The sequence below is a fragment of the Gorilla gorilla genome, chromosome 3 (assembly GCF_029281585.2).
Source record: "Gorilla gorilla gorilla isolate KB3781 chromosome 3, NHGRI_mGorGor1-v2.1_pri, whole genome shotgun sequence".
In the NCBI taxonomy this organism is placed as follows: domain Eukaryota; kingdom Metazoa; phylum Chordata; class Mammalia; order Primates; family Hominidae; genus Gorilla; species Gorilla gorilla.
Genome location: NC_073227.2, coordinates 15477876 through 15491070, shown reverse-complemented (window position 1 = coordinate 15491070; position 13195 = coordinate 15477876). Strand labels below are relative to the sequence as shown.

Here is a 13195-nt window from a genome sequence, read left to right as displayed (position 1 = left end):
CTCCCCATCCATTGCTGGGACCTTCCACGCTGAGGGAGGATCCCAGGGGATGACAGGTGTCCAGCGGGGATGTGTGGTTGCCTGTGATAGGCTTGATGATGTGTCATCCTCCTGGGCAACCTGACAGACTCTTCAGTAAATCTGCATTGCTCAGTCCTGCCGTGCAAGTGGATTCTGTTCAGGAACTCAGAAAGAAGCCAAGAGCTGCCTCCCAGTCAGGCGGTGGGCTGGGGGAGGAGCCTGAGGCCCTGGGACAAATGGCCTCCAGGATATATATACACACATGCGTGTCTGCATATGTAGACGGTGGCACATGTTATGTGCACATATAGGGGAAGGGATGAATGCCGTGAGACAGTGCAGATAAAGTAACAGAATGCAAAGTTAGAGTTGGCTTCCAGCTGACAGACCCTGCCAGCATCAAAAAGCAGGAGGGCTTCGATGTGGGGAAAGCTTCCAGGGAGGCTCAGGGGTGGGGAGATGCTGACTGTGTTTCGGGAGGAGCCACCGGGTGGGTAAGTTGGCAGGCAGAGCTGGAGAGAGGAGGAGGAGGGGACACTCGAGAGGGTGGAAAGCTTCCATGCCAAGGTAGAGAGTTTGGATTTTACCCTGCAGATAAGAGGGGGTGGATATAAGAAGTATTTTTGCACACAGGAGTGGTATAAAAAGTGCTGCCTTTCTAAAGAAAGAGCAGTCTGACGGCCGGTGCTGGGAGGTGACGAAATGGGGCCAGGGAAAGCTGTGATAAGGGTGTGGCCAGAGGCTGCCTGTGAAGGCAGAGAAGGCTCAGCTACTGCATCAGGCACAAAAAGCAGCAGAGTGTCTCTCTGATCCCATTTGGAAAAAAGCCCCCGAAGGAACCTAATAACTAGGAACAGCAGCCCCCTGCTCTGCCCCCAGTATGCTGGTTTCTGGTCAAGCAGGAAAGTGATGAGAGCCCAGAGGAAATACACACTTGAGAGATCCCAAGGTGGCTGCCCCAGCTCAGATCCCAGTGGCTGGAAGACAAGCCTGCAGGGTGGAGGCTGTCAGAGCCCAGAGAGCACAGGGACCACATGCAGGGAAAGCTAATCCCAGAGTGGTGGGCCAGGGCCCACTGCGATGCACGTGACAGTGATGCACGAGGACAGAGGATGGGCCCTCCCATCTCCTCAGAATCCCAGGAGGTGTGTCTTTCAAAACAACTGCCTGAAAAGATGCAAACCTTAACTCCGTGTTTCCTACACAATGAAAAACAAATAACCTTGTGGGTCGGGTAACTCATACCTGGCCCTCTACTGAGCAGTAGTCAGCTTTCACTGACTTGGTCCAATTTGACACTTACTTATCAAACACCTTCTAGGTGCTGGGCCCTGCATCAGGTGTTGGGGCTATGCTGGGAAATAAGACAGAGTCCTTGGGGGAATTGGACCCACGGGAAGGTGCAGGCGTGGCATGCAATGGGTGACTCTGCAGAAGAGGTCTTCGGGGAGTGTGCCTTGCTTGTAAACTGCCTATCTAACCATCTCACCTGTAGATGGTAAGCACCATGAGGGCAGGAGAAGGGTTGTCCTCCTGTCCCCTCCAGCTCCTGCATCCATGGCAGTGCCCAGCCTGGAGCGGCCCTCGTGGCATGCTCATCAAATGGGCAGATGGATGCCAGACTCTAGGGTGGGAAAGGACGCAGGGAGTTTGCTGGACTCTAGCCTCCTGGCTCCACGTAACACACAACTCATGGTCTCCTCATCAGCTCTCTCTCCTCCCAACCCTGCCCCATGGCTCTGAGAGACCTTTGAAAGACAGCAGCCTAGACCTTCACCTCACCCCAGCTTCTCTCCCAGCTGCCCTAAACTGTCATTAGTAATCATCATTCTAAACATTTTGACAGCACTTCAGCATTCACAATCCACTTTTCACACATTTTCTCCCTGGGAGCCCAAAGAAACTCTAAGGAGGGACACAGAATGAACTTTCCTGGAGTAGACGCAATTTTCCCTGTTCCAGGAGGGAAAGGGACCTGACATTTTGCACGTGTAATTAACTTAATTATCTCAGCAACAATGCAAGGGAGCGATTATAATCCCTGTTTTACAGATGAGAAACTGATATTCAGGGAGGTTACAAATGTGGCCCAAGGATCGCAGCTAAAGGGTGGTAGAGTTGGGATTCGAACCTGTTTCTGACTCCAAGTCCAGTAATAACAACAAGAACAAGGACAGAAACAATGATGGCAATGAGCCCTGAGTGTGAACTCTGGACCAAGCGCATAGCCCACATGTGCTACTAATTGTGTTCATTGCTAACAAGGGGAAGGGGGATGCGGATTAGATAGACTCAGGGAGGAGGCTTTTGTGGCAGGGGCGGCTGGGGACAGGTGTGCATTAGTGCCTGCCTGGACCCCACCCCACCAGCACAGGTGCAAGCAGATGGAGAGAATGATAGAAAGGAGGCAGAAACCACAGGGCTGGGCAAGGGATCGGGGGTAGGGATGGAGGGGAGAAGGCTGGCCTGGTGCCAGGCATGATCCATCGGTAGGGAATGTGGGAGGCTGTGTGGTCACTCCTAACCCACCCCCTCCCACAAATTTCCTTCCAATGGCTCCAGCCTGCAGACTTAGGCCACACACATTGAGAGTTGTGATGGTTAATATTGAGTGTCAACTTGATTGGGTTGAAGGATGCAAAGTATTGTTCCCGGGTGTGTCTGTGAGGGTGTTGCCAAAGGAGATTAACATTTGAGTCAGTGGGCTGGGAGAGGCAGACCCACCCTCCATCTGGGTGGGCACCATCTGATCAGCTGCCAGCATGGCTAGAATAAAGCAGGCAGGAGAAGATGGAAGAGCAGACTTGCTGAGTCTTCCAGCCTTCATCTTTCTCCCCTGCTGGATGCTTCCTGCTCTTGAACATTAGGCTCCAAGTTCTTCAGCTGTTGGACTCTGGGACCTACACCAGTGGTTTGCAGGGGCTCTCAGGCCTTGGGCCACAGATTGAAGTCTGCACTGTCAGCTTCCCTGCTTTTGAGGTTTTGGGACTCAGACTGGCTTCCTGGCTCCTCAGTTTGTAGATGGCCTATTGTGGGTCTTCACCTTCTAATCATGTAAGTCAATACTCCTTAATAAACTCCCCTTCATATATGCGTCTATCCTATTATTTCTGTCCCTTTAGAGAACCCTGACTAATACAAGAGCCAAGAGTCAAATGGAAACCAAAATAGTCGGTTTCTGATTAAACTGCAGGAGCTGATCGCTTAGGTTTGAGGCCAAAAGTGGGGGCTCCTAGACCCTCCCCACATCCAGCCCTGGAGGCCTATCTTAGGGAGAACTGGGACAGGCACAGCACATTCCCAGTCTGCCCCACACTCAGGGCCGGCAGGAGCAGAGAGCAGGAAAGGCCAGACGGTTTGTTGGAGGCTGAGCAAGGGTAGAGAAACCTCCTGGCCTGGCCCCGAGCATGAGCCGCTGTGAACGGTCAATCCCTGGCTACAGGGCCCTCAGTGCTGAGGACCCAGGGCCGGCCTGGAGCAGCAGCCCAGGTCTTCTGCCATCAGAGTGGCTGGCCGCCTCTCTCGGGGAGGAAGGAGGAGGGACTCCTGGGCTGGGAACCGAGATCAAGTTCCACGTGGATGTGGGGAGGGCGGTATCCACTTGCACAATATGAAGCGGCTTTATAGAGGAAGATGCCAAGTCCAGCTGCAGGTCTGACCTTCAGTTGCCCATGGAACATCCAAGTGGGAACAGGAAGGTGCTTTATTACAGAACAGCAGGTCAGAGGGTCCGGAGCTTAGCAGGGAGGTCCCAGTGGCCGCCAGGTGCCAGGGCAAGGGTGGAACCCTGGGAAGGAGCACTTGGGTGGCAGGTGTGCAGCTCAGGAGGAAGCCTGGGAATTCCCTGGCTAGGAAGGGGAGTGGGAGAGGTTTGAGAGGTGGGGCAGGAGGTTCTCAGTGGTGGCCATGTACCAGGTAGGAGAGGACCAGGAAGCTGCCTTTGGGTTTACCAAGATGTTGGTCTGGGCCACTTGGGTTGGGAGGGAGAGGCCAGCAGAGGGAGTGGAGACAGAATTCACTGAGTGGGGAAGAGAAGGGACCAGCTGATGGAGGGCCTTCTGAGATGGGCAGAGGGAAGGGATATGGCGCTCGGCAAGGGGAGACCCGCAACCCCTGAAGCAGCAAGGAGGTGTGGTGGGGGATGGGCTCTAGTGGGGAGGGCTGTTGGGGGACCCCCAGGCCGCTGGATCCCCAACTCTCTTTGCAAAGGACCATTCCAGGCAGGGAGGCATGGGGAGCCCTGAAGCTTGTGTGGGAACTGGTGACCGTACATTCCGCAGCATGAGAACTAGAAAGATAAACTTGAGGCGAGGCCAGAGGGCCTCAGGACCGATGGTCGCCCTGTTGGGAGGACGGTACCAGTGGACAAGGACTGGCAGAAACAGCCAGCCTGGCCCCGGGAAACGCCGAGAGGAGGATGGCTGTGTCCCATGAGCAGATCCTGTCCTTTCACCAAGCATAACACTGGGTTTCTATGGCAACCTGCCTCTCCCACCAATGTGAGCTTCCACCCAGCACCGCCTGAGCACGGCCCTGTGGTCACAGAAATGCCCAGACATGGCCCTGGCCTTGGGGGGCCCACGGTCTGGTAGGCGAGATAAACACCTACACCAGGGTTTGGGAGCGAGGACCAGGGTTGGGGAAGCACTGAGCCAGGCCTGGGACCCACCCTTGGCAGCGGGGGATGAGCTGGAGTTCACCAGGTGATGGAAGTTGGGAAGGGGGTCTTAAGGACTGGAGAGGGCTGGGAGGAGATGCAGACCCAGGGCAAGATCTCAGCAATGCAGAGAAACCTGAGGCCTCACAGGGAAGGCTGTGGCTGTGGGCAGAGAGGGGTTCCTGTGGAGATCGGCAGCTGAGTCTGCCATGCAGAAGGCGGAGCCACGCACAGATCCATGCGGACGACACGATAGCTGGAAGGAGGGGCTCCAGGGAGTTTTCCTTCCGCCCAACGTGTCTTTCAATAAGGTTTAGATTTTTACAATGAGCACCTATTAATCTGGTGACCTAAACACTCATAATAGTCAAAAAATGGAGACAACCAAAATGTTCATCAGCTGTGAATGGATAACCTAAATATGGCCCATCTATCCAGGGGAACATTATTCGGCCACGAGAAGGAATGACGTGCTGTCACCTGCTACGGCGGGGGCTGACCTTGAAAATGGGACGCTAGGTGAAAGGAAACAGACACGAAGGCCACGTGGTGCATGATTCTCTTCCCACGAAGGGCCCAGAGCAGACAGACCCACAGGGACGGAAAGTGGACCGCCGGATGTCAGTTACCCCAGAGCGTGGAGGGAACAGACAGGGACTGCCTAAAGGGCCTAAAGGGGACAGTGTTCCTTTTTAGGATGATGAAAACGTTCTGAAATTAGTGGTGACGGTTGCACAACATTGTGAAGGCACTAAAAGCCACGAATCGTGCACTTTAACGTGGCTCAAATGGTGAATTTTACGTCATGAGAATTTTGCCTCAATTTTTTTTTTTTTAAAGGGCAGATGACCCAGCACAGTACCTGTGTCCCCAGGCCCACAGACCATATTTTCTAAGCCAAATGACAAGCACAATAAAGTGGTGGAAATAAACCACGCTGTAAGTTCAAAAGCAGCCCCCAGGCCCACCCTGCCTGCATGACCACTCATCCTTCCAGCTGTTTCCCACACAAACAGGAAACCTGAACTCTGGCCCGAGGGGGAACCAAAGTGGCTCTGCGGCTCATCCATATTCATTCATTCACTGACCATTCATCCGATCAGTACATATTTTATGACTGCTTTCCGTGTGCCCATGTTTCTGGTGAAATATATAGAAGTTCCTGCTCTTACGGTGCTTACTGTGGAAGGGGAAGACAGACAGGGAGTGTTCTGGTGAAATGCATGGAAATTCCTGCTTTTACGATGCCCACTGTGGAAGGGGAAGATAGGGAGCAGATGCATGCTTGTCAGATGGTGGTGACCACAAAGCAGGAGATGGAGGTGGCAGAGAATGACCGGCAGGTGCAGTCTCCCCTGGAGCCAGCTGTGCCTGGAAGCCAAAGGACAGGCCATGGAAGAGAGACTGCGGAATCAGGGCTCAGAAGCAGGTCTTACGGCAACAGCTCAGAGGGTCATGTGTGCAAAGCCTCCAGGCCTTGCTCCTTCTCCAGCCCATCTCTGACACTGACCACTCCCCACTCCAACCACACTCAACTCCCTCCAGTCTTTCTAACCTCTCCCCCAAGCCCCTTTGTTTCCCCTGCCTGGAGCTCACTCTCTTGCTTTCTGTCTCTGCCCTCTGCCTGACGACTCCTATCCAGTGACGTGGCTTGGCTCTGTGTCCTCACCCAAATCTCATCTCAAATTGTAAACCCCACGTGTTGAGGGAGGGACCTAGTAGGAGGTGATTAGATCATGGGGGAGGTTCCCCCATGCTGTTCTGGTGATAGTGAGGGAGTTCTCATGAGATCTGATGGTTTGAAAGTGGGAGTTTGCCCTGCTCTCCCTCTGTCTCTCTCTCTCTGTCTTTCTCTTTCTCTCCTACAGCCACATAAGATGTGCCTTCTTCCCCTTCTCCTTCTGCCATGATTGTAAGTTTCCGGAGGCCTCCCCAGCCATGCAGAACTATGAGTCAATTAAACCTCTTTCCTTTATAAGTTACCCACTCTCAGGTAGTATCTTTAACAGCAGTGTGAGAACAGACTAATATACCCATTCTTCATGCTTCGGCTCAGACATGGCCTCCTCCAGGAAACCTTCCCCAAATGCACTGCCAGTCCCCTCCCCAACACCTGCCTGGGTCCCTCCCCTGGGGTCCCAGAACCCCCATGTGCCCTGCCACTGATGTGTCCTGAGTTGACAAGCTCCACTGCACAGGAGGCCTGCCTCACTCACCTGAGTACCAGTTACAGCTTCCTGCAGGCCTCTGCAAATACGGAGCTCATATTAATGCGTGGAACTTGCAATATATTAAGGAACATAATGTTTATGGTCCTCTATAAGGGGTAAATGTTCATAATACACCTGAAAATTTAATTCAGATAGAGCTCATTAAGGCAAAAATAAAAATCTTTCACAAAATTACTCGGAAACAGTATCCATTTTCTATTCACTGAGTGTCTACCATACTCAGGATCCTGGAATACAAACTGCAAGGTAATCTTATAAGGTCAAAGGCAAAAACTGTAAACAAAACCTTTCATGGGCTAGCTCTTGCTCTTCCCCTCTCATACACACACACACACATAGACACACACACACCCCCCGAAGCTACCTCGGACAGCAGCAGCTGGGTTCCAGGTCACCAAGGGAGTTCGTGGAGCAGATGATGAAAGACCTTTGTTTGCTCTGACCAAGTGCTTATGGAAACCAGCAGGCAGATCTGTGTGCTGACAGGGACGGGCCCGGAGAAATCCTGATTTCCCATGAGGCTCTGGAGGAAGAAGGATGAGCACCGGGATGAGCTGAAGGCATGAACACCCTGCACGCTTCCCGGTGATAAAACATCTCCCCGGGGCCAGAAGGCATTCTACTGCAGACGGCACCTTCTCCTGTCACTTCCAAAGATGCAGTGACTTCCGGCATACAGACACAATTCCTAACAGGGGAACCTCCAAATGAACATGTCAAACGCTTTTTTAAAAACTTTCTTGTTTTTCCCTACTAGAGATGTTTTAGGTGTGCCTTACAGATATTTGGTGAAAGAGATAAAAACAAAAAATAAGTCAACCTTCCCAGTGTTTTGTGTGCTTTCAACAAAATTGAGATAATAACATTTCTGGGGGGGTTTGACTTCGCATTAAAAGATTTCCCCAAAGCATCATCTTTGTAGCAGTGATTGCTAACAACTGCATCATTGTCCCACTCATCAATGCATAGCTACCTCCTAACACTGTCCCTGATACCCACAGTAGGCATTCAATAAAAATGTGCCGAACAAATGTGAAAAGGCCACTATTTCATGGAGTGAATATATCATTTCCTCGCCCATTTCCAGGCAGTTGGACATTCAGATTGTTTCTAAGAACGCACTATTATAAATCATAGCACGATAAATCCTGCAATTGGTTACATCTGTGTCTCAGTGACCAACCAAGAACCCCCAGAGCGGCTAGTACTAGTCAGTTTTCAAAGGTGTGAATATTTTTCAGGCTCTGATGCGCCTGTCAGCAGACGTTTTTTTCAAGCCCATATCTGCATCGGTTAGAAGGCGGGAAGTTATGTAAATATTCCTTTATCCCAAACCCAACAACCAAGGTAGCCAGAATTTACATTTTGTTTTGCAAAAGCGAGCACATTCTCCTTTAGGAATAACATTAAATTTCCTTGACTTTTATGCTCAATATGAAATATGCGCTTTTATAAACCCAAGAGAACTGACTCTGAAGTGAATTGTGTTTTAATAACAGGGACTTGTGCTGGAAACAAAAGGACAGAAGGAAAGGGGAAAGGAAATTTACAATTTACTTCTTATAAGCAGAAAAAATAAAAGTGAGAAACTCCAGGAAATGTAGTTTTTCTGAATGAAGCATGCCCTCAGTAAATACAGTGGCAGTAAACTCCAGGCTGCCCAGCACTCTGTGAGCGCCAGCCCTAAAAGGCACTTGTGAAATTCCCCATCTGTGTGCACCACCATATAAATAGCAGAGAGTCAGAAGTTCAAGTGCTTGGTCCAATTATCTCATTCTGCAATGATCTAATAAAGGGCAATTAAGTGTTGAAGATGCTAGACCATTAAGCTGTGTTGTGACAATAACCAGCTTTAAATATTAGCTACCCCACAGTAAGCAAATTTTATTGGGCTCTACTAGAGATGCCAAGTTAGAGGTGGCTTTTACTTGATGGGTTTATATCCTCGTGAATGTATTTGGCCTTTAAATTGTGCGCCTGTGTCTAACAGGATGCAGGTGATACTTCTAGGCATGATGACAACCAGGTGTTGATAGAGAAAACATTGGGCTCATGAAAGAGGCTGCTCTGTATGGTGAGGAGTGTGGGTGTGCAGCACTGAGAATCGGGGAGCCTGGACTCAGTGTCCTGTGGCTGCCTTCCCATTGACGTCTCTCTAGGCCTCAGATCCCTCCTCTGTTCAACGAGGATGTTAGATTGGACGGTCTCTGGGCACCTTCCATTTCTTTGGAAAATAGCAACCAATTATAAGAGGTAACATTACCTACTGACTGTCTTTATGTGTCAGGTGCTATTTGGACAGCTCTATAGGGATTAACCCTGACTTCCGGCCCCCATCCTTGCTTGACTTCCTATCCCCGCAGGCTGACTCTACCTTCTGGTATTTGCTCAATCCACCACCAGACTTTTTTGAACCCCTTTCTTATGTTCAGCTGACCACTTCATAAAGTTGCTAGAAGAATCAAAGTGTTCAGGTTTTGTGAATCTTGAAACACTAGACAGTTTTAACAACTTTAATCCATGTGTCTGAGCAGTGCCTCCCGTGTCTCACTGTGGGCATGTGTGCAGAAGCTCTGCATAGAGCGGGCATGAAGCAAGTGCCTCTGGGGCCCCGCCCACCCTGGGTGGGTCTGCTCATCACCCTCTGGCTCTCTCCAGAGCTGGATCCCCCTCCATGAGTGAACATACGTGTTACAGTTTACAGTGTTGCACTCAACTCCAGTGTCCATCTCCCCTGGGAGCACGTGAGCACCATGAAGGCAGGGACCATGCTTAGATTCACCTCTGCTGTCCATGATGCCCAGCATGGGCCTGGCGGGTACTCCTCAAAATGTTGAAAGACATAAGTGGAAGAAGAGTGGTGGGAAGCAGAGAGGCAAAGGGGTAAAGGGATAAAGAAGGAAAGAAGGGAGGGACAGTCCTGGCCAGGAGTCCACAAACGCCTCGTGCATAAATGAGCAAACAGTTCAGGTCCAGCTGGCAAAGCTCACATGAAAGTGGGAGACCCTAAATCTGTCCCAGTGAGACTAGGATGAAAGAGCCATGTCCCGGATCCTGCAGGTCACTGGAATCCACCTCTGTCAGGCCCAGCTGAAAAGGAACTCCCCAAGACTGGGGCTGAGCTGAAAACACCCCCTGCAAAGAATCCCTGCAGACTCAAAGTCCAGGCTACTCAGCTGGTGTGTTCCCATGACCTCAGGGGTTTGTATTCAGGGCAAATGAAAGAGAACCAAGAGGTGGCCCCCAAACACTGATGCACAGTGCAAGGGACACCTAGCAAGTATCAGTTAGGGAATCTAGGAGCGGTGTTGGTTTCCCATGTAGAAGAACACATCTTTGCATTTGAACAGAGCTTTATGGTTTGCAAAAACTTTTCACTGTCAGTTTCTCAGGTGCGAAGATAAAGTGATTTACCAGGATTCTCATTTCACAGAAGAGACAAAGGAAGTCTAAAAACACAGAGCAATTTTCCCCAGGGTCATGCAGCCCTGGCGAGGCTGAGCTGAACTAGAAACCTGCCCTCTGCACTTCTAGACTGCCATGTTTCCACACTCCAAATACAGGCTCTGCGCGGTTGTTTTCCTCCTGTCCTTCCACACACCAGCCATCAGCAGCCCCTGTGATGTCTGACGGGGAGGCCCACTCCACCCTCTCTGCAGGGGGATCCCTCTCATTCAGCTCTGCCTCCTCCAGGAAGGCTTCTGAGGAGCCTAAGGTTTGCACACCCCTCCCTCCCATCTTCCCCGTGGATCCAGGCTCTCCTTTAGGCTTTGACACAGAAATCACCACCCCGGGGTGTCACTGTCTTATTCAATGTCACTTCCTCCTTCTATTCATTGATTCCAGAAAATCAGCAGGGCACACAGAGAAGGGGAAGCCGAGGCTGGAAAGGGGAGCCAAATTGTGCAAGCCACGCAGAAGGGCAGAGGAGAAGACAGGCAATGTCACCAGCTCAGTATTTACGGAGAGTTGTCACCTGACCCCAAAATGCTAAGCTCTTCCCAATGCCCCCCCGCCCCCCACCCCTGCCAACTGTCTCTGATTTCCATGCAACGTTTGGCCTCTTGCCCCCTTCTCAGCTGAGGAAGGCAGGTGTAACTCACTAACCTGCCAGGTGTAAACCCACTGGCCGGCTGTCTTCACGGGCAGGTGAACCATGCACACAGTTCTTGGCTGAATGCCCCAGAGAGCAGAAGCGTGTCGCATTTCCACTCTGGCACACTCTTTCCTTGGCCCATTTATGGAGCACGCACATGAGTAGCGAGGCTGGGCTCCGTAAAGAATCCAGCCATCAAAGAGGGAGGCAGGCAGCGGACAGCTTGCCTGGTGCTGTCCAGGTGCCCAGGTCCTGAACCTAAGGTGACCAGGTGATCATCTACCTGGAGAAGGAAGGCATCAGACTGTGGTGGGAACATTACAGTGTTTGTTTGTTTTGGAGCCTGGCTGGAGTGCCGTGGCTCCATCACAGTTCACGGCAGCCTCGACCTCCCAGGCTCAATTGATCGTCCCGCCTCAGCCTCCTGAGTAGCTGCAACTACAGGTGCATGCCACCACGCCCAGCTAATTTTTATTTTTTTATTTTTTATAGAGATGGAGTCCCCCTGCCTTGCTCAGGCTGGTCTTGAACTCTTGGGCTCAGGCAATTCTCTTACCTCAGCCTCCCGAAGTGCTGAGATAACAGGTGTGAGTCACTGCACCCACATTACAGTATTAAAAAAGCGAGAGAGCTGGATTTCAATCCCAGATCTGCAGAAATAGAAGGCATCTTTTTTGAACTTCAGTTTCCTTCTGCACAGAGGAGAATATTACTAGTTAGCTTCACAAATTGTTACAGGGTTTAAATGAGATAGTGCATTTATAATGGTGGTACAGCTCCTGGCATACAGCAGCCACTCAATAAATGGCAGAAACCATATTATCATTAATATTAAAGACCATCATTTTCTCTCTGCCTTATAGTTTTTGTAAACAAATTTCTCCTCAGAAGAGTTGCTCCCAGCACCAGGGATCAGGACCCTGACACCAGAGCCCTGGACGAGAGCCTGGTGCTGTCTTCTGCATCCTAAGCAATCCTAACGAGCCTCCTCTCTGCCTCTGGATCTTTTCTTCCATGTTATATCTTAGCTGCCCTCATCTCTCACAGAGGGTGGAAGAAGGATCAGATGCTGGGATGCATGTGAAAACACTTTGTCAAGAGTGCTTTTGAATATTAGCTTCATGGAACACAAGCGCAGTGTTTGCCCACTACCACCCCACTTAGAAACTCTGGAAGACTCCCTACTGATTCTGGAAAAAGATCCAAGGTCCCGAGTCTGCCACTCACAGAACTTTGGGATGGGGCTTTTCCTACTTCTCCAGCCTCTATGAATGGCAGCTCCTGCCTCCACCTCCCGTCCCTACTCCCATATTCCCCAACTGCTGTGGGGCTGATCCCTGACCCTGACTCTGGGCTTTCCCAGCACACACTGGTACACACCAGACTCCACGCCAGTTACCTTCTCACGTGGCTGGAGTCCCTGAGGGCTGGAGCTATGTGGCTCATCCCCATGTCCCTGACACCAGCACTCGGCCAGCACAGACCCTCTAATGTCTGCTACCAAGTGAGCTGGGGGTAAGGGGCGTACTCAGCAGGAGTTGTTCTGACTACGATCGTGCCTCCCTGTGGAGCTCGGGTGCCCATGGGAAATGGGCTGGGCATAGCAAGGTCCCCTCTGGCCCAGTTCCCCTTGAAGGACACTGTTCCCAAGACCTGCACTGACGCACCCCTGGGAGGCATGGGAGTGAGCCAGGGATGGTGAAGTCCCCTCCAAGATAGAATAAAAGCCACTGTGGGGGTCCTGGTGACAAGCCTGTGGGGGAGAGGAGTGGGAGGAGGAGGTCAGGAGAGGACGAGACAGGAAGAGGAGAGGGAAGGAAAAGATGACAGAGAGGAGAGCAGAAGCAGGAAGAGAGAGAAGGGTGTCTGTGAGCGAGAATCACCTCCCTACTCTTTTCTTCTAAAACTGGAGCAGCAGCGTGGTGTAGGGTTAAGGACACAGGCTTAGACATCTTCCCACTCCAACGCAGCCCCTGGCAATTCACTTTGCCTCCCTGCACCTCGGTCTCCTCATCTGTAAGATGGGGTGAGCAGCTCACTGGATGGCTGTAGAGAGTAGACGGCTGCATGGTAAGGCGAGGTGGACAGCGTTTGGTGGCGACACAGGAGTCACGGCTGCTCTGAAACTCCACGACCACCCACACACATTGGCCCTTTCCAGGTCCTCGCTGTTGTTATTCTCTTCCTGCT

General features: G+C 51.4%; 1 protein-coding gene across 1 annotated transcript in view; it reads right to left on the bottom strand.

Moving 5' to 3' along the window:
* C3H4orf50 (chromosome 3 C4orf50 homolog) overlaps positions 1-13195 on the bottom strand; it is a 122236-nt gene that overhangs the window by 23556 nt on the left and 85485 nt on the right. The window contains exon 13 of the mRNA XM_031010306.3: positions 7274-7432. The gene's annotated coding sequence lies outside the window, so the exon portion shown is untranslated. The remainder of the gene's footprint in view (positions 1-7273; positions 7433-13195) is intronic.